The following is a 23,279-nucleotide window of genomic DNA, read 5'->3' as shown; positions in this document are numbered from 1 at the left end:
CCGATTGAGACGGCAGCCGAAGAATATTCGTCTGTCGTTTTCGGCAAGTGTACTGTTTGATAGCATTCCTTTGCCACTCCTCAGTCTTACAGTGGTTCTCCCTCCTCATCCCTTGGTGATACAGCCACTCTCATTTTGCCTTCTTCATTTGGACCTTGGTATCCTTATGCTGCTACTGCAACTGGAGGCGAGTGGATTTTTCCCATGAGGTCCTCCCAAAATGTAGCAGCTCGGATAGCTCAGAGCAGCCTGAGCTCATCAGAGCCTGCAAACAAAGTAGGATTGACCCTTCTTAGTACTTAGACGGGAGGCCCCCATGGAAGGGGAGGGTTGCTCAGTAGAGGAAAGCAAAGGCAAATTACCTCTGCTCACCTTGTACGTTGGCATCCCAGTGGGGTTGCCATAAACCAGCTGTGACTTGACAACTCTTAATTATCAATTCTCTGAATATGCGCCCAGTGCTTATAATATTTAAAAGCATGTGGCTATGCCCTGTCCCATGGTTCCTTCCACAAACAAGGCATAATTTTGCCAAGGTTTGCCAAGGAATGCTGAAAGGATCCCTTCAGCAACCGGGTTTGATTCCCAGCTCTGCCGCCTGAGCTGTGGAGGCTTCTCTGGGGAATTCAGATTAGCCTGTACACTCCCACACATGCCAGCTGGGTGACCTTGGGCTAGTCACAGCTTCTTGGAGCTCTCTCAGCCCCACCTACCTCACAGGATGTTTGTTGTGAGGGGGGAAGGGCAAGGAGATTGTAAGCCCCTTTGAGTCTCCTGCAGGAGAGAAAGGGGGATATAAATCCAAACTCCTCCTCCTCCTCCTCCTCCTCCTCCTCCTCTTCTTCTTCTTCTTCTTCTTCTTCTTCTTCTTCTTCTTCTTCTTCTTCTTCTTCTTCTTCTTCATGCAAGTTGTTATGGTGTGGCAGTTAAGAGCAGTGGATTATAATCTGGAGAACTGAGTTTGATTCCCCACTCCTCCACCTGAGTGGCGGAGGCTTATCTGGTGAACCAGATGTGTTTCCGCACGCCTACATTCCTGCTGGGTGACCTTGGGCTAGTCACAGTTCTCTCAGAACTTTCTCAGCCTCTCCTACCTCACAAGATGTCTGTTGTGGGGAGAGGAAGGGAAAGGAGCTTGTCAGCCACCTTGAGTCTCCTTACAGGGGGTTCGATGGCAATACATCCCTACTCCCTATCAGCCCCACCTTCCACCGACTCCCACCCCCCAGATCTCTAGGAATGCCCCAAAGTGGAGTGGGCAACTGCCACACAAGGTAGCAATCCCATTTCCTCGCTCAAGCAGGCCGCCTTTCGCTTCTGCTCTGTCTCTCCCTGGAGCCTCACTCCGTGATATTATTTACGAAGGAGAAAGGCAGGAGAGTAATTCAGGGCTGCAGCTTCCCAGTTGGGAGTAAGTAACTCCTGTGGGTCTGAAGCCGATCGGTTCCCCAGAAGGGCAGGCAAGAAGAGGCATGACTGTTGCTCACCGTTCGCAGCTGATGTCGGCAGGCCTTCCCTGGAAGATGAAAAGGAAGACTCGGTACATCAAAGGTCTGCGGAAACGCAATGAACCAAAGTCTGCAGGGCGGGGGGGGGGGGATACCAGTTACTCTAGCAATGCTGGAAAAAACCAGGTTTTGGCACCGTGGGGTTGCAAGCTCAAATACTGCCTTCCATGTTGCCAGAGAAGGGGTTTCGAACCAAATTAAGAGCTGCCCGATGGTTTGGAAGGGCCCGAGAGAATCTCCTGCTGAAAACGTTCTGGAGAGCAAAACGAGGGAAAAACTTGCCCTGCTGACTGTGTAACCTCAGCTTGTGGGCTCTGTGGGGCAGAACTTGGAATGAGGTTGCAACAACAAATTAAAAACAAAACAAAATGGTTTACTTTCTTAACATATAACATATAACATCAACATTTAACATCACATTTCAAAGTCCTGTTCAGGTTGCATTTTCAAGTCCTTATATTTACCGTCTACTGATGCTGCCAAGTCCAATTCTTCTTTGCAAGTGGGTTGGCTCCTGAAGACTCCAAGGGCTTGATGAACAGGATTCAACATGATGAAGGTTTCCAGGAGAACTCTCACCCATTACAACCACAAAAAGAAACCCTTAACAAGGTGTTAAGGGCTTATACAACCAAGGTCCAAGTCTGGTAGCCTCGTCTCCTCCAACTACATGAGGTCTGCTGCAGCCTCTTGCTGCTTTGAGTCTCCACCCCTTTCTGGGTCAACCCATTCTGAGCATGGGGGTTACAACTGCGTTCCGTGCAAATGGTCTCCTGGGCTACATCACCTCCGCGCAACAAAATTGAAGTTAGTGCGCCATGTTAGGGGTCCGCTGTCATCCGGCGCTAGGTGGCCAACCTCCAGGAAGGGCCTGGAGATCTTCCAGATCTGCAATTGATTTCCAAGCGGTGGAGACCAGCTCCCCTGGAGAAGATCACAGCTTCGAATAGTGGCCTCTGCGGCATTAGATCCTGGTGCGGGCCCTCCACCCCACGAATCTCGTCCTCTGCTGGCGTAACCCTCAAATCTCAAGGAATTTGTGAGCCGCTTTGAGTCACCTTACAGAAGAGAAAAGCAGGGTATAAATCAAAACTCCTCTTCTTCCGGAGACGGTCGGTCTGAATTATGTGCATAGGTGGTTTACTTCTTAAAACAGACACGTTTCTGCCAGGGGATTAATGTAATACGTGAACAATTATGCTGGAGGCGACCGACAGCGTTAATGATTCTGTGCTGAAGCGAAGGCCCTTGAAAATCTCTCTGCGATTGGTGCTATTGGTTTTCTTTGCCCCTGATCTCTCGCAAGGCACCACATGTGTATTAAAGGTGTCACATGAATACTTCAAATATGTGTTGTGCAAAGGCTAAGAAGGGTTCTGAACTGGTTTCAGATCTGTTGCTATTTGAAAGTGCGTACCCCATCGGTGGGGCACATGCGTTCAAACAACAGGTCTGAAACCAGTTCAAAACCAGTCTTGCAGTCCTGGTTCCACACACGTACACCCCAAACAATCATTCAGCTGTCACTTCGTGAGACATCTGATAATTCTTTGCTATATACCCCTCATAAGTTTAGAAGAAGAAGAGGAGAAGAGTTTGGATTTATATCCCTCCTTTCTCTCCTGCAGGAGACTCAAAGGGGCTTACGATCTCCTTGCCCCTTCCCCCTTCACAACAAACACCCTGTGAGGTAGGTGGGGCTGAGAGAGCTCCGAGAAGCTGTGACTAGCCCAAGGTCACCCAGCTGGCGTTTGTGGGAGTGCCCAGGCTAATCTGAATTCCCCAGATAAGCCTCCACAGCTCAGGCGGCAGAGCAGGGAATCAAACCCAGTTCCTCCAGATTAGATACACGAGCTCTTAACCTCCTACGCCACTTCTGCTCCTCTACAATACAGTTGCAAGCTTATTTTCCTGTGTGACAAAAAGCAAATTCTCCCGGGCAGATGTTCTGGTTTATTCATTCATTTAGCCTTTATTTGGCATAGACAGTATAAAATCACATCAAAATACAAGCTTGCAACATATAACAAACGAAGTTGATTCATACATACTGTTGCTTAAGGGATATTTCCAGCCAAAAGTTCGCAGCCATTTTACAGAATGTAGCATCCAAATTATTTAATAAAAACAATAGTCTGCTTAGTTCATCCAGCTCGCCAGGTATCATAGAAAGCAACCTAGAGCCTTTGATTCTAATACTTGCCGATTTAGGACAACAGAATAATTGGCGAGTTAATGTTTCCAATTGATTTGCATCACATGAACACACCCTTTTGCACATTTCTAGATGGTTATATCTACCTCGTAGTATGGCAGAAGGGTTCTGGTTTATGTGTAGTAGTTGAGGTCAGTGGTTGAGGTCGTGTGTCAAACATAAGGTCTCGGGTTCAATTACCAGCGTCTCTAGTTAGAAAGGCACCAGTAATACTACAATACTCACAGGGGTCGGGGGTGGGGGGATCCCATCTTCTCACACTGCTGAGCCTAGTGTGGCTTCATGTCCTCTACTTCAACCCAGCTTCAGCTGAAGTTGGTGTCTGGGAGCTACTCTCAGCCCAGCGCATCTTCCAGTGTCTGCTGCGACTGGACCCAGAGCATCTCCTGCAGTGGTGGGATGCAAAAATTTTAGTAACAGGTTCCCATGGTGGTGGGATTCCAACAGTGTCGTAGCGCCAATGGGGCTGGGCGGGGCATGATGGGGGCGTGGCCAGGCATTCTGAGGGCGGGGCATTAATAATTTCTCTGTTACTGTAAAAAAACAGTTCCTAATTTCCAGCTGGTATCTTTCTGTCCATAATTTAAACTCATTATAGCAAGTCCTATCGTCTACTGCCAACAGAAACAGCTACTTCTCCTCTAATTGACTGCCTGTCAAATACTTAATACTTTCAAATACTTAATTTTGTTTCTAGAAATCAAAAGAAGAATGCTTTTCTTAAACAAGGAACTTTACGACATTACTAAAACATGTTTTTAAAACAGCCCAACAGGGAGAATTATCTCCCGTTTCCCAGCTTCGCTAACCAGCCACATAGGAAACAACAGGGCTTCATGATTTTTGGACCTAATGGAATTTCTAACGGAAAAGCAGACCCAATTAGCAATCCCCACACACAAATAATTAGTAACCCACTCTCGGGAACTGGTGAGAACCTGCTGGATCCCACCTGTGATCTCCTGGTATCTGCTGCTAGCATGGTCACACCTGGGGTTCTGTGGAAGTAGGGTAAGTGTATTGTCTGCATTTGCACAGATAATGTTCTTTTATTTTGGAGAGCTGAATTTAAACCCCCCCTATGCATTTTTTAAAGATTTCACGATTTTAAAAAAATCTCCCATGTTTTCAGGAGAATCTGTTTAGTGTTTTCAGGAAAACCTGTTTAGCCCCTATCCGCTGATTTGCATATATGCAGATGGGGATACATGTCATCATTAGATGTGGAGATTTGGGGGAGCAGAGTTGGGAGAGACTTTGAAGGAGTAATGGGTTCAAGGTGCAGGAAAAGAGATTCCACCTAAACATTAGGAAGAACTTCCTGACTGTCAGGGCTGTTCGACAGTGGAATTCGCTGCCTCGGAGAGTGGTGGAGTCTCCTTCTTGGGAGGTTTTTAAACAGAGGCTGAATGAACATATGTCGGGAGTGCTTTGATTGTGTGTTCCTGCATGGCAGGGTGTCGGACTTGACGGCCCTTGAGGCAGAGGTGGGATCCAACCAGTTCTCACCACTTCTCACTTTTTTCTGAGTGCCGAGAAGGGGTTACTAAAGCAACCTCCCTGCCCAATAGGGACTGGAGGTGCGTCTGTGTGGCGGCGCCACTGTTTGAATCCCACCACCATCGGAACCTGTTATTAAAATTTTTGGATCCCACCACTGCCTTGAGGCCTCTTCCAACTCTGTGATTCTAAGGAGGAAGATGGGTTCAAACACCGCACCACCAACTAGGACAAAAATGGTTTGCGCCCTAATTGAGCATCTGTCTACTGATCCCTGTTGGAAGTGATGATTTCCACTTGCCAGACCTTTGGCGTTTTGCTTTGGTTTCTAACAATGTTCGGCTTGTCTGTGGCTTCAGGAGTGGTCGGGGAGTTCACGTTCCGTTTCTCTTCTAATGACAGCTTTGACGTCCTGCCCGGATCTACAGAACTTTGCCTGCCGCAACAAAACATGCCTGTGTGCTTTCTTCGAAGGGGGGATGGTAAAATGTTGGGTGGGACAAGGCAAGACATTGAGAAACGTGGGAGAGTAGGGTTGCCAGCTCTGGGCTGGAAAACACCTGAGATTTTTTTTGGGGGGGGGGAGCCTGGGAAAGGCAGGGTTTGGGGAGTGGGGGGACATCAATGGAGTACAGTACCAAAGAGTGCAGCTGTTTTCTCCAAGTGAACTGGTGTCTGTCGCCTGCGGATCAGTAGCCACACTGCTAAGGGCAACGATAGCTTCCAATTGTGGGGCACACACATGTTTCCCCATGAGGTTCCATTAGCACCAGACCTGGTTAAAAGAGGACAGAGAACAGTGTGGTGTTAGGTGAGCATGGTGAGTAGGAGCTGGGATAAGGTGACCAGATGGTCACCTTTGTGAACCGGGACGGGGGATAGGCAGCAGCGCACACGCAGCCGCAGGAGCACACGGCCTTCTGAGATGCTGCTGTTTCAGCAAGCCCCCAAAGGCCGTGCTCCTGCGGCCGCATGTGTGGGAGGCTGCTGTACTGCCTTGTGCCCCAGAAGGCAGTGCGGCAGCCTCCCAAAAATCGGGACAATTTAAATAACCCGCGAGACGTGGGACAAATTGTTTGAAAGCGGGACTGTCCTGCCAAAAGCGTGACATCTGGTCAGCCTGAGCTAGGAGACCCAGGTTCAAACACATGCCTGCACTGGCGTAATGCCCATTGGGCAAGATGGGCAGCTGCCCAGGGCATCACCTTGTGGGGGGCATCAAAATGCTGGGTTCGTTTTTGGGTATTTTAGTGGTTTTCCATTTTTGGCCTGCAGGGGACGCAGTGTTTTGGCTAGCGGCACCAAAATTTCAGGGTATCATCAGGAGACTGTCCTTATGCTACCCCCCAAGTTTGGTGAGGTTTGGTTCAGGAAGTCCAAAGTTATGGACTTCCAAAAGGGGTGCCCCTATCCCCCATTGTTTCCAATGGGAGCTAATAGGAGATGGGGGCTACAGTTTTGAGGGTCCATAACTTTGGCCCCCCTGAACCAAACTGCACCAAACTTGGGGGGTTTCATTAGGGTAGTCTCCTGATGAGACTCTGAAAGTTTTGAGACTGTGCCTTCAGAAATGTGCCCCCCCACAGCCTGCAACCCCCCATTGACAGCAATGCAGAAAACTCAATGCAGAACTAAAATTCTTGGGCAAATTTCTAGGATGTTCCTGCAGGGGGTGCATTTTTGATGTATCGGCCCAAAATTTCAGGGTATCATCTGGAGATGATGGCACCCCCCAAGTTTGGTGCAGTTTGGTTCAGGGGGTCCAAAGTTATGGACCCTCAAAGGGTAGCCCCCATAGCAAAGAATGGGGGATGGGGCACCTCCTTTGAGGGTCCAGAACTTTGGACCCCCTAAACCAAACTGCACCAAACTTTGGAGGTACCATAAGGACAGTTGCTGATATGTCTAAAAATGAACCCCCTGCAGGCACCAATGTCCTGGTGCAAAAAAAATTTTGGTCATGGTGGAGTGGCCGCCCATGGGGGGGGGGGGGCATCCAACTCAGGTTTTGCCCAGGGCTACAGTTTGCCCAGGGCTGCCTCGTTACGCCCCTGCATGCCTGCTTGAGATCTTGGGCCAGGTTTCTCTCTCCTAACCAACAGATACTGACTCAGAGGCGTACCACTTTGGAAGTAGCTGAGGCTGCTGTTTTTCTAGGGCTACCCACACCTGCTTCAGAAATACCTGGAGATTTGAGGTGTGTAGCCTTGGAGAGTGAGGTTTAGGAAGGGGAGGGAACTTGGTAGCACATGATGCCATGCAGATCCACGCACTAAAGCAGCCGTTTTCTGCAGGAGAAGTGGAGCAAACGTTTTCAAATAAATAAGCAAGCAAACCATCTGTGTAGTCTGGAGAGCAGCTGTAATTTCAGGTGATCTCCAGCCCGCACCTGGAAGCTGGCAACCCTACGTGCTGCTAGCTGTGGGCTGCTTTGATCAATGGGGGTGATGAAAAACCTGCCTTAATAGGGTATGAAAATAGAGTCCTTTTCCATCGATGGTAAACTTAATTAGAGACCTGTGTGTGCTGTTTTAACTTTTAACAACTGCCTGCAGAACCAGGAAGTGGGTGATCAAAGGGAAATATTTGTTGCTTTTGATGTGTAGTGATGGTCCGGCTCTTTTCTCGTGGTAATTGCCTACTTTTCATGTCCTTCACATCCCAAATCAAGCAAATTCTGCATCTTTCCTCTGTTACAGAACAGCAGGAATGAAGCCTGCATGGGGAAGGATTTCCTCTAACTCAACAACAGTTTCGTTTATCCTTTTTCTCTCATCCTGGGAACGACAACACTATTGAAGAAGGCTAGGCTGTGAATGGGGCTCATATTCTTATTGGACGTGGTTTCTTGATGTTGTCATTTATTTATTTTTCAAACATTCCTGTCCCATTTTATTTCCTTGTACTCAGGGCAGGAAGGGTGGCTAGAGGCACGTGATATTTTCTAAAATAAATTGTATACTTAAAAAAAAATCCCCTCTGTTTTCTAAAAGCATTTGCCCTGGCCCACAAAATGCTTGGTAACACATCACTGCCGATTATATTATGGGGCATTAAATGTGAACTTTAAAAATCACCTGAATTAAACGAGGGAGGTTTAAATTAGAGGCCATTAATGCACATGTAGTCTTCTTCACGTTGAGCGTATGTAACCTCTAACTGTGGGTTCTGTGGGGCAGAACCTGAAATGAGTTTGCAACAACAATTTTTAAAAACAAAATGGTTTACTTTCTTAACATATAACATCAACATTTAACATCACGCTTCAAGGTCCTGTTCAGGTTTGCATTTTCAAGTCCTTATATTTACAGTCTACTGATACTGCCAAGTCCAATTCCTCTTTGCAAGTGGGTTGGCTCCTGAAGACTCCGAGGGCTTGATGAACAGGATTCAACATGATGAAGGTTTCCAGGAGAACTCTCACCCATTACAAACACAAAAGAAACCCTGAAACAATAAACTCCAACATTTACAACATAGCAAAAATAAACTACCACCTTCCCAGTAGTTCCCAACAACATTGCAGTTACCTTAACAAGGTGTTAAGGGCTTATAGAAATCAAGGTCCGAGTCTGGTAGCCTCGTCTCCTCCAAACTAGCTCTGCAGCCTTCTGCTTCTTTGAATCTCCGCCCCTTACTGGGTCAACCCATTCTGAGCATGGGGGTTACACGTACATTCCCTTTGGGTTGGATTCACTGTGAAGCAGGTGTTTTCCCCTCTCCTGAACTTACCGCGCCTAAGATCGGAGAGTTTCTGCGGTTTCTAAAACCCCCAAAAGCACAACTTTTCTCTCTTTGCAGGGAAAGTGAAGGGAGACGGTTTTCTCCCCATCCTCCCCCATCCACTCAGTAGCAGTTCCTCCCTCTCTTAGTAGCAGCAATTCAGAGTGACCAGAAGAGCAGCCTTTTTAATATAAAAATTGTCACACTGCTGGTCAATTTCTAATGCAATGGACCAGTGAAATCTACATGGTTTAGAAGAAGAGTTTGGATTTATATCCCCCTTTCTCTCCTGCAGGAGACTCAAAGGGGCTGACAATCTCCTTGCCCTTCCCCCCTCACAACAAACACCCTGTGTGGTAGGTGGGGCTGAGAGAGCTCTGAAAAGCTGTGACTAGCCCAAGGTCACCCAGCTGGCGTGTGTGGGAGTGCACAGGCTAATCTGAATTCCCCAGATAAGCCTGCACAGCTCAGGCGGCAGAGCGGGGAATCAAACCCGGTCCCTCCAGATTAGAGTGCACCTGCTCTTAGCCACTGCTCTTAGCCATGATGGCTGCATTCAGCCGTGCTCTTCTGTTCCGTGGCCTGCAGGGCAGCCGTCCTGACATCTGCTTCGGGCGTCTTCATTCTGCAGCTGCTTGCTCCACAAACATCTATCTACACCCATCCTGCTCCGTGCTTTGGGTGATGTGTGATTACTGGCATTATGAAGCCAGCTGGGTGTAGTGGCTAGAGTGTCGGAATGGGATCTGGGAGACCCAGGATTGAACCCCCGTTCGCGTGTGTCGCAATGCAGTGGTTAAGAACAGGTGGATTCTAATCTGGAGAACCGGCTTTGATTCCCCACTCCTCCACCCGAGTGGCAGAAGCTTATCTGCTGGGTGACCTTGGGCTAGGCACAGTTCTCTCTGAACACTCTCAGCCCCACCTGCCTCACGAGGTGTCTGTTGTAGAGAGAGGAAGGGAAAGGAGTTTGGAAGCTGCCTTGAGTCTCCTTCCAAGAGAGAAAGGTGGGGTATAAATCCAAATTCTTCTTCTTCCTCCTTGAAGTTTCCTGGGTGACCCTGGGCCCATGGTGGCGAACCTTTGGCACTCCAGATGTTATGGACTACAATTCCCATCAGCCCCTGCCAGCATGGCCAATTGGCCATGCTGGCAGGGGCTGATGGGAATTGTAGTCCATAACATCTGGAGTGCCAAAGGTTCGCCACCACTGCGGCCTGGGCCAATCACATATCAAATAAAATGTTTCCTCTATGGCAGTGGTGGCGAACCTGTGGCACATGTGCCAGAAGTGGCACTCAGAGCCCTCTCTGTGGGCACGCACAGAGTGCCCCCCCCACATCTAGGCTGGCCTGGGCTGCTGAGCTCAATTATTAGCATTAAACCTAAGACCTAGTTTTGGGGAAGCAGTGTAGGTAACCCTGTTAAGCACTGTTAAACCCCACTGATTTTCATGTTAAGAACTAAAGCGCGATCCTTTACCTGGGAGTAAGCTCAGTTGCTGGCAATGGGGCTTGCTTTTGAGTAAACCCTCCTAGGGTCGTGATTCACCCTTTGGAAGAGTTGCACAGTTGCTTCAAAGCAAAGCCACCGACTACCACCAAGCTTACTCCTGAGTAATGCATGCCTCGGAACCAACCGTTTTTTTCTAAACTGAAACCATTCAATAGACAAATGCCCTTTTTATTAATTCTGTAATTTATAATGCCAATAAAGGCTTTGGAATTGAAATTGGCAAACTGAAACCTCAGTATTCAGGTTAAATAGCCGTGTTGGCACTTTGCGATAAATAAGTGGGTTTTGGGTTGCAATTTGGGCACCATCACTGCTCTATGGAGTGGTACATATCCATCCCCCCCTCACAAAAACCCTCTTTTTTCAGTCTGAAAACATTTTAAATTAATCCTTAGTTCGGGGAGGGGTCTGAAAATGGTTTCACTAAGTCAGGGATAGGGAACCTGCGGCTCTCCAGATGTTCAGGAACTACAATTCCCATCAGCCCCTACCAGCATGGCCAATTGGCCATGCTGACAGAGGCTGATGGGAATTGTAGTTCCTGAACATCTGGAGAGCCGCAGGTTCCCTACCCCTGCACTGATTCTTTTGTGAAACCATTTCCCCTTGCTGTGTGGATCTCTTTAAAACATTCTGCATATCATTCTGAGGTCCTCAGACTTCCTCATCAATGCCATTTTCTGAGCTCACACCAGCAGTCTTGCGCTGTAATTTTGTCATTTAAAAAAAAAGAGGGGGGTTGTCTCCAGAGCTTCGAATACACAACCCCTAAAGAATCGCAGCGTCAGGCTTTGAAGCTTCGGAGCATCAGATCTACAGATCTGTAAAAAAATAAAATAAAATGGAATGACCACAAAGGGGCAGCTGGGAGTCATTTTGAGGGGGGTAAATGCTGACCAACAGCGGGGGGGGGAGGGGGGAATAGAAGACATTGTGGAAACATTTTCCAAACGTTTTCAGGGATTTGTTTGAAAATGGCCACCGTCTGCCCTGAGGATCTCAGGCAGAGAAAAATATTTCCCAACAACTTTGGAGTAGGGAATTTGGGGGCAAACGTGGCAACTCCTGTATGCTGTGCTGAGTCGTGGCCCCTCCGGGGTGGAGATTGTCTGGCGCAACTGGAGGGAAGGACCTCTTTCTCTTTCTCTCAGAGGAGGGTCGGATAAGATCAGCGATTTTCCAGCTGAGTTCCTGCGAAACCCTGAGGTTCCCTGCCGGAATCTTATCAGACATTATTTCAGCGGTGAGACTGGCAAGCGTTGCCCTCCGGGCCGCCAAAATAAGCAGGTGGGTCGGAGGAACAGGATCGGGCACGGTTGCCCTGCTCAAAGCTACAATATATCTTCCTAATGTGAGCGCAGACCAGCTCCTCCTCCACATCGAGCATGTCCTGGTATGCGCTGATGTTGGACGTACAGATCTCGCTTGCCTTCTGCTGCTGTAACCAAAAAGACAGTCAGTTCCAGGGAATGCCTCCAGCCTCCCGGAAGGCAACGATCAGGCCCAGCCAGACTGGTAAGATACACTTCATGTTTGTAAATTGTGTGTGACTTACTCGTGATGACCGTGGGGCAGACATAATTCAAGCAAGACAGTGCACTGCGAGTCGATGTGAGGAGCGGCTACTTAGCCAGCCACCGTGCTGAAGGTTGTCGCTGCACATAAACACATGAAACTGCCTTATACTGAATAACTGGTCCTGAGTATTGTGTACTCGGACAGGCAGCTGCTGTTCAGCCTCTGTAGCCATGACAGACAGACCCATCTAGGAAGAACTCTTTTGCTGTTTCTGCACAGCACAATTATACCGGGTTACAACCAGTATCATACAAGCCGGGTCTATTTTATCCCTGTTTCTCCCTCCGCATGGCTGCCTGTTTTTTTTCCAGGAGCCGAGTTAAGACCGGGAGGTAATACTCCAGTTTGTTCTGCACCAGCTCAGGTCTTTTGTATTTACACCCCCACAAAAATGCAGCGCCGGGGGCTTTCCCCACTACAGAAGGGAGCTAAAGTCAACTCGGTTCCCTTCAGTGGAGGGCGATTCCAGGCTGTCCCCCCAGCAACTGAGTTGGCCCCCTGGAACCGAGCTAAGTGGGCGGGATCATCTTGGTGCCTGTTTCGCTCCTCGATTGTGATTGGCGCTTGTGTTACGGCAGGAAACGGGAGCGTTCTTTTTTTTACAGTTTACAGTTACATGCGCTTTCTGCCCGCCACGACTCTCCCGTTCTGCGCATGCCACAAAAGTGGCTCGTGATTGGTTGAACGAATGAGGTATCGTTTCGATGCTTCCCCACTTCGAAGCTTCGAAGCGGTATCGACCTTTGTTCCGGCAGAAAAGTGTAGTTCATAAATGCAACAAGATGTCGCAGTTCAGGGGGGGGGGGGGACTGAGACAAAACAGTGTTGAGCTCGGTGGCAGTGGGGATTCACTGAGGCGAACTTAAGTAGAAAACAGTTCAACTCTGTCAGTGGGGAAAGCCCCCCAGAGAGACAAGGTGGGAAAAATAAACCGTTTCAGCTCCCATGGTGTTTGTACGGAAGCGGGGTCATCCCAGGATATTTGAAAAGAATCACCAATCTGGCTATTTTTGAAAATCCCGAGATAAGGGAAATATCAGGGGCAACACCAGGGCAGGCCCGCTTTAGCACCGGGAACCGTGTGGAAAACTTGCACGAACCGGGATATTTCAGTTGCCCATCCCGGGATATTTAGACCGTGCGGAAACAGCCCTTGACTGGAACACATAAAAAACACAGGGTTGTAGCCCTCCAGCCTCTTTCGACAACTAGGACTCTCTAATTACATCTTTCTTTTAATTGATTTCTTACTTATTAAAATCTCTCTCGCTCACACCTTTTCCCCCATTCAAACACCCCATTCAAGGCAGGTGTTGTGTGGTACCCTCTGGAAGATGTTTGACTTTCTAAAGAGCAGGATTGAGAGACCTGGTATTTAGTTTCAGGTGCCTGGATCACAAAAGACCAGGAAACCGGGCTGAGGCGGGACTCGGAGCTCTGGGGGCTGAATTTTCATGCGTTAGAAATGCAGCTGGCAAATCTATAAAGGTCAAGAGAGGGTTTTGTTTGTTTGTAGGGCACAGAGGATAATCGCTGTCTTGTTCATACGCAAATATAGGGCAGGTGAAAGAGATTTGCAGCAGCATAGTCTTTAGTTGCATTCACAGAAAGCGGATCCACAAGGGCTTCACATTAATCTGAAGGCTATCCATTCTAATCTGTGAAACGTTTACCTGGAACTGGTCCTAGGAAAATATGGGTGTGCTTCCACGGAAGGATTATCAATGACTTAACCTCAGGGACTCTGTAGGTGCAAGGCAAACAATACTTGATCAACCTACGTATCATTAATTTACAGCATCCAGGAAGTCACTTTGCCCTCTAGAACAGTGACAAAAAAAATTAGAAAAATCCATGGTGGTGGTCACCCGTAGCAACTAAAAATAGAGCCTCCAGGTTCATTGGCAGAATACCTCTAAGGACAAGGAAAGAAGAGTAGAAGAAGAGTTTGGGATTTATACCCCACCTTTCCCCCATGCAAGGAGTCTCAAAGTGCTTTACAAACTCCTTCCCTTTCTCCATAACAGGAACCTTGTGAGGCAGGTGGCGCTGAGAGAGTTCTGAGAGAACTTTGACTGGCCCAAGGTCAACCATCAGGCTTCATGTGGAGGAGCAGGGAAACAAATCAAGTTCACTAGATAAGAGTCCGCCACTCATGTGGAGGAGTAGAGGAATCAAACCCGGTTCTCCAGATTAGAGTCCACCTGCTCTTAACCATCACACCACGCTGGGGTTACCTTGCCCTGCCAGTCAACATCCCAGGGAAATCTGGCTGGTCATAGTTAAGAAAAGTCTACTGCGTTTGTTCAGGAGTGGCTAAAACCTGACACAGGGGGTTGCCAACTCCAGCTTGGGAAATTCCTGGAGGGAGGTGGAGCCTGTGAGGACATACGGGACCGCAGCAGGGCATAATACCATACAGTGCCCCTGTGCTAGACTAATTGCAGCAACACAGCTGGTCTGAAGGAAAAAACAAATATGGACTTTTTGGCTTTAATGATTTCCTAAAGACTGAGGTAGAAGCAGAATAACAACTGGGGGCGATTCCGCACACAAGTGTAATAGGTTCAACCCAGTTCCCTGAGAAGGGTACTGACCTAGGTCGAAGCCATTGTTGTTCCCCACTGCAACCAGCTTGATCCCAGCTCGGAGGGCGGAATCATCCTGTGCCTCTTCGCTCCGTTCGATTGGCTACTGTTCGGCCATGTTCCGCCTATCCCTCATTACACGCTATTAAAAAAACTGCCACAGGAATGGAGGGACGAAGGTGGCGTTTTTTGATTGGCCAGCTGTACGCATGCCCGAAACACTCAGCTGTGATTGGCTGAATGGGGGACTCCTGGCACCAGAGATTCCGCACTTTACTGGAATCGAGCTGAGTTTGAGCGTGGTTCCCTGAAAAAGTAGCAGTTCCCAACTGGTGTCGGAAACTTGACCGTTACACGGGGCGAAGCTGGTACAAAACCACGTCGATCCCAGTAGTTGTGCGGAGCACTTGGGTCAAACGCAGCTCGAACTTAGATCGATAACGCAAGTGCGGAATCGACCTAGGTGACTGATAGCTGAAGAAGGGGCTTGGTTCCCTGCAAAACGGGATTGTGATTCCACCAGTTGTCTTGTTCTGACTATTTGTAATCATACAGAAAGTGACTGGAGGAGCTAGTTTGACTATTTGCACCCTTTGTGGGTCTAGTTCACCTCACGGTACTTTCTTTTTTGTTTGGGTCACCAATATTGACTGTATGATTTTGACTGAGAAAGCTGGATTTATTGTATATACCTTTTGTAATACTAGCTTACATCACATGTTGTTATAGAAGCTTTTATTCTTTGCTTGTAAGATTGTCTTTCAGTCTGTTTTGTTTACTTGCACGCTCACAACCTACGGCTTTTGTTTCAATGTAGCTGCACTACATTCATCTCCAGTGAGATTAGAATTATTCCTGTTGTTTCCTTGTTACACTAAACTCACCTTTTGTGTTTTCAGCTGATTTTCAAGACATGCAGAATATTCAAGATTAATTCATATCGCACTTTGCAGCTGGAGTAGCAAAATCCACTCGCATTTGTGAGTGGATTTTGCTATTCCGCAGCTGCATATTGCATTGAAAGTGGATTGAAAGTGCATTATTCTGCGTGTGCTGAAGGGAGCTGCCAACTGTGGATCGGAATTTTTGGTTATTTGAAGCCAGAGCCTAGGTAGGGTGGGATTTGAGGGACAGATAGACCTCAGCCAGTGGTGGGATCCAAAAAAATTTAGTAACAGGTTCCCATGGTGGTGGGATTTAAACAGTGGCGTGGCCAATGGGGCTGGGCGGGCATGACGGGGGGCGTGGCCGGGCATTCCGGGGGCGGGGCATTAATAATTTCTCTGTTACTGTAAAAACTCTTACTGTGGAAAAAAAGTTCCTAATTTCCAGCTGGTATCTTTCTGTCCATAATTTAAACTCATTATAGCAAGTCCTATCGCCTACTGCCAACAGAAACAACGACTTCTCCTCTAATTGACTGCCTGTCAAATACTTAATACTTTCAAATGCTTAATTTTGTTTCTAGAAATCAAAAGAAGGATACTTTCCTTAAACAAGGAACTTTACCATATTTCTAAAACATGTTTTTAAAACAGCCCAACAGGGAGAATTATCTCCCGCTTTCTACCTTCGCTAACCAGCCACATAGGAAACAACAGGACTTTATGATTTTGGACCTAATGGAATTTCTAACGGAAAAGCAGACCCAATTAGTAACCCCCCTCGGCACACGCAGTCAATTAGTAACCCACTCTCGGGAACTGGTGAGAACCTGCTGAACCCACCTCTGACCTCAGCAGGATATAATGCTGCACAGTGCACCTTGCAAAACAACAGTTTCCTCGGGGGAACCGATCTCCATGTTCTGGGGATTGGTTGTAAATCCAGGAAATCCCAGGCCCAACTGGAGGTTTGCAGCCATGATAGCACTGCAGTAATTCAAAGTGTTTTATTTATAGAATCTTGTTCGCTATAACTACAGCACTGCAAGGTAGACCCATATTCTTATCCCCATATTGCAAATGGGATTCCTAAAGCCGCTAGTTAAATATATCATTGACCCAGGTTCAAAACTGCTACTCTACCAGATATTTGTAGGTTGAAATATAAACACATCAGTCCTGGGTAGCAATACCAGGCAAAAGTGTCGTTTCTCTCTCCCTTAAGATAATGAACTTCCTTTCCAGCACTGGGGTAAAATGGAATTTAATCCACTCGCTGGCTATGTAAAACAATACAGGAAAGAGAAATCATCTCTGAGGAAGTTTAAGGGAAACCTGACGGCTGTTTTGACAAGATAGGTGCGACTTTAAGACCTAAACTTTCTCGTAAAATGCCTTGTTTGTATATGATCACCCAGTACCCAAAACCGGATCAACCAGGCTCCCAAGTCACCTCTGGCTCATGGTAACGCTTTGGATCAGTGCTCTCCAAACAATCCCTGTCATTATCAGCCTAGCTCATGTCTTGCAAACTGAGGGCTGGGATTTCCTGTACTTCCTTTACACTAAATCTTAGCCAAAAGGCCCAGAAGTGACTGCTTTTATAGAGCCAATCAATTTTGTGTGTTTCCTGAAAACGGTTTCCCTTAGCAATACTTCTTTGTGGGACTGTTTTCACTTGCTATGTGGATCTCCTTAAAATATTTCCCACGCTGTTTAATAGTCCCCGGACTACCGAATCAGTGCCATTTTGGAGCTTCACGCCGCCATTTTGCACCATATTTTTGTCATTTTAAAAAATGTTATGGGCGGGGTGTCGGTCTATGTAGCTTCGAAGACATAACTCCTCAAGAACCATAGCACAAGGCTTTGAAACTCTGTAGGATCAAATTTACAGATCTGTAAAAAAAAAATCAGAATGACCAGGAAAATAGTGGCCAGGAATTGTTTTGAGGGGATAAGTGTGGACAACAGGGCGTGGATAGAAAACTGCACCAATGGCTCAAAACTCAATTATAATGTATAATTCTTAATTAATAAATATTTTGCCAGTCTGTCTGTCATTTAACCATTCTTTGTTACTTCTCTAAAAAAATATTGCTGTTGGTTTTGTAAATGAATGGTCAAATGATAGACAGAGACTGTTATCTGCAAAATATGTATCAAGGAGGAATAATACATTATTGGAGTGGTGAGCAATTAGTGCCAAGTATTATTATGTATCCCTACCTGGAAGTTGGCAGTTCTAGCTGGACACTGTGTAATTCTGGCAGTTTTCCTAGTCCTGACATGATTTTGTTGCATAAAATGCAACAAAAAACCTTGCAAGAATTTTTTTAAAGAATCAAAGCATTTCTTTCTGTAGTTTTATTTGCATCCTTAACTACTATTACTTTTTTCTTCTTCTTCTTTAGTTTAACCTGTAAGAATGACAGATCGAGAAGCAGAGGCGCATTTTCCAACCATTGAAAGAAAACCGGTCTGCAGATATGGACTATAGAGGTATATAGCATATTTGGTTTCCTCCTTTGTTTAGCTGGATCTTTATTTTAATCTGGATCTCTATTATATATATATTCAATATTTTCGATTCAAAAAAATTTGAAAAAAAATTCAGCTCTATTTCAATTTTTAGAGATGCTTTGTGTTTTTTTGGTTTTGGCCTGTTTGGTTGTGGTGGGGAGGGCAGCCGCCCATGAGGGGGGCGGAAAACTCAGATTTTGCACCGGGCTACATTCTCCTTAGATACACCTCTGGCTCAAGATCGACTCAGCCTTCCATCCTTCTGATGTCAGTAAAATGAGTACCCATATTGCTGGGGGTAGAAGTGTAAGGCAACCGCAAACCACCCCAGAAACAAAGTCTGCCTAGTGAACGTTGTGATGTGACGTTTCCCCATGGGGCATTGATGTCCCAGTGCTTACACGGGAGTCTGCCTTTATTTTGATTACGTTTGTATGTCCATCATATCATGGGTAACTGGAAGAAATCATCCCAGCGATTGTTGCCCTAGGACAGTGATGGCGAACCTTTTTGAGACCGAGTGCCCAAATTGCAACCCAAACCCCACTTATTTATTGCAAGATTTCCAAGATGGCGCCGATGAGGGCTGCCTCGGTGGAATGCTCTCAAATGGCTTCTACATTTTCTACTATTTCCTGCAATTTACAACGAATTTCATACTCCAGAGACCTTCTGCTAAGAATTAGGGAACGTTTCCTTAAGGAGTGGCTCTCTGCAACTTTACCCCTATCTGTCTTTACAACCATGGAGGAAATTTCAGCACAGGAGGCAGCCATTTCCCGGCAACAACAGATCTTTACAACCACGGAGGAAATTTCAGCACAGGAGGCAGCCATTTCCTGGCAACAACAGATCAGCAAAAACAAGCACAGGCGGCAGAGACGAAGAGGTAAAAGGGCTAAATTTTAAATAGACTAAGGAATAAGGAATTAAAAAACTCCATTCCTTCAATCTTTCTTACCAATTTATGCTCACTTGCCAACAAGATAGATGAAATACTTTTTAAACAGATGCAATTTGGATTTTACAACGCATCTGGTTCTATGCTTTACTGAAACCTGGCTAAATGAGAGCATTGGATGATAATAGCATGTGCATACCGGGGTTTCAGATATTTTGTTCAGACAGGATTGCAGAATTATCAGGGAAGAAAAAGGAGGAGGATTATGTATATACATCAACAAAAGCTGGTGTCAGGACATAACAATAATTCAAAAATTCTGTGATGAAAACTTGGAGTCCTTACTTATTAATTGCAAACCTTTTTATTCCCTCGAGATAAATTCAGTTCTGTTCTTTTGGTTTACGCTCATCCACAAGCGCCTGTAAAAGGCATTAAGAACTCTAGCCGATCAGATTATGGAGGCTGAAGCCCAAATACCCTGATTCACTGGTTATTATTTTGGGAGATTTAAACAAAGCAAACTTAAGGGAAGACCTACCAAAATACTTTCAGCATGTCAACTGTCCCACCAGAGGCAAGAATATCTTAGACCACTGCTATACAACACTGAAAGATGCTTATCCGTCGTTACCACGAAAGCAGCTGTAGGCCATTCTGATCATTGCATGATTCACCTTGTACCTGCTTACAAACAAAGATTTAAAGCCACAAAACCAATAACTAAATCAGTGAGAACTTGGACTGAAGAGGCAAAGTTAAAGCTGCAGGCTTGCCTTGACTGTACAGACTGGAATATTTTAAAGACACCTCCTGCAGATTTGGATGAACTCACAGATACTGTAACATCATATGTCAGCTTCCTAGAAGATCTTTGTATACCAACCAGGAACTTCAGTGATATATAGTAAACAACAAACCTTGGTTCACAGCTAAACTTAAGCAGTTACGCTGCTCCAAAGAAGAGGCGTACAGAAAGGGTGATAGAATGCGGTAGAATCAGGCCAGAAAAGTATTAACGAAGGAGACCAGAGCAGCAAAAGAAACTACTCTGAAAAGCTAAAAAAAATCAGTTTTCACCAAACGTAAAACAGCAAACATGTGGAAAACTCTCAAAAAATATCACCGGTTACAGCAAACCACCTTCCCAAGCTGGAGGAAATCAGCAATTGGCAGACGCATCTGAATGTGTTCTACTGTAGGTTTGAAAACAATCTACAGTCACCTTTCTCCACAACCTCTATCTCTGACGCACCAACAATAGCCAAACTTCCTACAACTGAACTCCATTTCATTGGGTTTACAACCCCTGGTGATTCTCAGAAAAGGAAGTGCAAGATTCATTTCACAGACAGAAGCCTGGAAAAGCACCAGGCTCCAGACAAGATAACACCTTCTTGCTTAAAAGTCTGTGCTGTCCAATTGGCCCCATTTTCACCCAAATCTTCAACAAATCACTAGAGATGTGCTATGTTCCTTCCTGCTTCAAACACTCCACTATCATCCCAGTGCCAAAGAAGCCTTCCATCAAGGAACTGAAATCCATCACAGACCAGTTGCTCTAACATCTGTAGTTATGAAAACTTTTGAAAGGCTAGTGATGTACCATTTGAAAACCATCACGGATCCACTGTTGGACCCTTGCAATTTGCATACCGAGCAACAGAGATCGACAGACGATGCTGTTAATATGGCTTTGCACTATATCCTACAGCATCTTGAATCGCCAAAGACCTATGCAAGGGTCCTCTTTGTTGACTTTAGTTCAGCATTCAATACTATCAGACACGAGATTCTTCTATCCACACTAAATCAGCTTAGCAGTACCTGAGCATATTTGTAAGTGGATCACAAGCTTCCTAACAGATAGGAAACAGCAGGTGAAGCTAGGAAAAATTACATCAGACACCTGTAAAATGAGCACAGGCCCTCAAGGCTGTGTACTTTTCACCACTTCTCTTCTCTGTATACCAATGACTGCATCTCAAACGATCCATCTGTTAAAATACTGAAATTTGCAGATGATACAACAGTGATTGGTCTCATTCGAGACAACGATGAAACCACATACAGCCGGGAGGTTGAACAACTAGCCTCGTGGTGCCACTGGAACAATCTAGAACTGAACACACTTAAAACCGTAGAAATGGTGGTAGATTTCAGGAGAAACCCTCCCATCCTACCTCCTCTCACAATACTAGACAACACAGTATCAATAGTAGAGACCTTTAAATTTCTAGGCTCCATCATATCTCATGACCTAAAATGGTCACCTAATATTCAAAATGTCATCAAAAAAGCACAACAAAGAATGTTCTTTCTGCTACCAACTCAGGAAGCTCAAACTGCCTAAGGAGCTGCTGATACAGTTCTACAGAGGAATCATTGAGTCTGTCATCTGCACCTCTATAACTGTGTGGTTTGGTTCTGCAACCCAACAAGATCGACACAGACTTCAGAGAATAATCAGAACTGCAGAAAAAACAATTGCTGCTAACCTGCCTTCCATTGAGGACCTGTATACTGCACGGGTCAAAAAAAGGGCTGTGAAAATATTTACTGACCCCTCGCATCCTGGACATAAACTGTTTCAACTCTTACCCTCTAAACGTCGCTACAGAGCACTGCACACCAAGACAACTAGACATAAGAACAGTTTTTTCCCGAATGCCATCACTCTGTTAAACAAATAATTCCTCGATAATGTTAAACTATTTATTATATACCTTAGTAGATTATTACTGCTCTACTTGTTCATCATTCCTATTACCCATCTCCTCCCACTTATGACTGTATGACTATAGCCTGTGCTGACATTTTATTTTATTTTATTTTATGATTTTACATTTTATGTTTTCATTACTACTGATTGTTTCCTGATTGCTTACTAGACCTATATGACAATCATTAAGTGCTGTACCTTATGATTCTTGACAAATGTATTTTTCTTTTATGTACACTGAGAGCATATGCACCGGAGACAAATTCCTTGTGTGTCCAATCACACTTGGCCAATAAAGATTCTATTCTATTCTATTCTCAAAGGGCCAACCTGGCAATTTAACCTGAATGCTGAGGTTTTAGTTTAGAAAAAAACGGTTGGCTCTCTCTTCCTCCGCCCCACCCACTCGAGCAGGGGCCAGCCTGCTGTACGATCCAGCAAGTCCCACGCGCACCACTCTGTCCCTCTCTAGCATCTCTGCCTGCTCTGTGCCCCCCCCCGGGCAGCAGCCACCCAGAGCACAGGCACCAGGCCACCAGCTGAGTCCTCCCTGCTCACCGCGGTGCGCACACGTCATGCTCAGTGGCCCAGGCCAGCCTAGATGGGTGTGTGTGTGGGGGGGGTGATTTTCCACCCCCACATGACGAACTCTATGTGTGCGTGCCCACAGAGAGGGTTCCAAGTGCCACCTTTGGCACCCGTGCCATAGGTTCTCCATCACTGCCCTAGGAAGAAGGTGGTGAATCAACAGCAAATTGAATGGGAGAAAAACAAACCTGAGAATTTGCCACACAGGAAATATTTGGAGAAAATATTTTCCTAACTAGGGCTGCAAGCTCAGAGTTGTAGCAGAGAAGGGGGAGGATATTTTGTTTTAATTATTTGAACATGTATTTGAACCTGGCTCTCTCCTCTACTGGAGCAAAAAGAGGGGAGGCATTTTTCAAAAATAACCATAACAGGTTTACAAAGCTCAGTCCGTGCCACGAGTAAACAAAATTACAGCAAAACAGATCGACATTGTCTGCAGTTCACCAAAAGCTCTTTAAATGGCGCCAGGATATTGATATTGATTAATATCTTATTGATTGATCGTTATGCTCTTGTAAGTGGCCCTGGGCCCATAAGGGGAAAAGCAACTTATAAATTGAATAAAATAAATAAAAGGGCCACCTAGCAGCTTTTCTTAAGGCAAAATGGAGGGATTGCTTCCGAAGGGAGTCCGTTCCGCAAAATCAGGTTGCTTCAGAAAAAATAAACCCAAAATGGGTGACGGGTTTGGTCTCAGCTCTCAGAGATAGCCCCATAGGTCAGGGTTGAGAATTGGAGTGCAATTAGATTTCATCCATGATGCCATCCCCTGTAGGGCAGCCCCTGTCCCGGAGATCGATGGTCTAGAGTGTGTCGGCCTGGAGTGGTTGGCCCAGGAGAGGTTGGCTGTTCTCCTGGTGTACCGGTCGCCTAGCGCACCGGGAAATAGCCTGCCACGGCTGCTGGAGGTGGTGGCGATCATGCTGCGCTATGGGTTCCTCAGGCTTATTGTCCTTGGGACTTCAATGTCCATGCTCTATTACACCGCCTCATGTGCAGTGAAGGCTATGGACCTGGTGTCATCCATGGCG

This window comes from Sphaerodactylus townsendi, linkage group LG11 (assembly GCF_021028975.2).
Source record: "Sphaerodactylus townsendi isolate TG3544 linkage group LG11, MPM_Stown_v2.3, whole genome shotgun sequence".
NCBI classification, from domain to species: domain Eukaryota; kingdom Metazoa; phylum Chordata; class Lepidosauria; order Squamata; family Sphaerodactylidae; genus Sphaerodactylus; species Sphaerodactylus townsendi.
The sequence above is the reverse complement of the archived record's forward strand: the minus strand, read 5'-3'. Positions refer to the sequence as shown.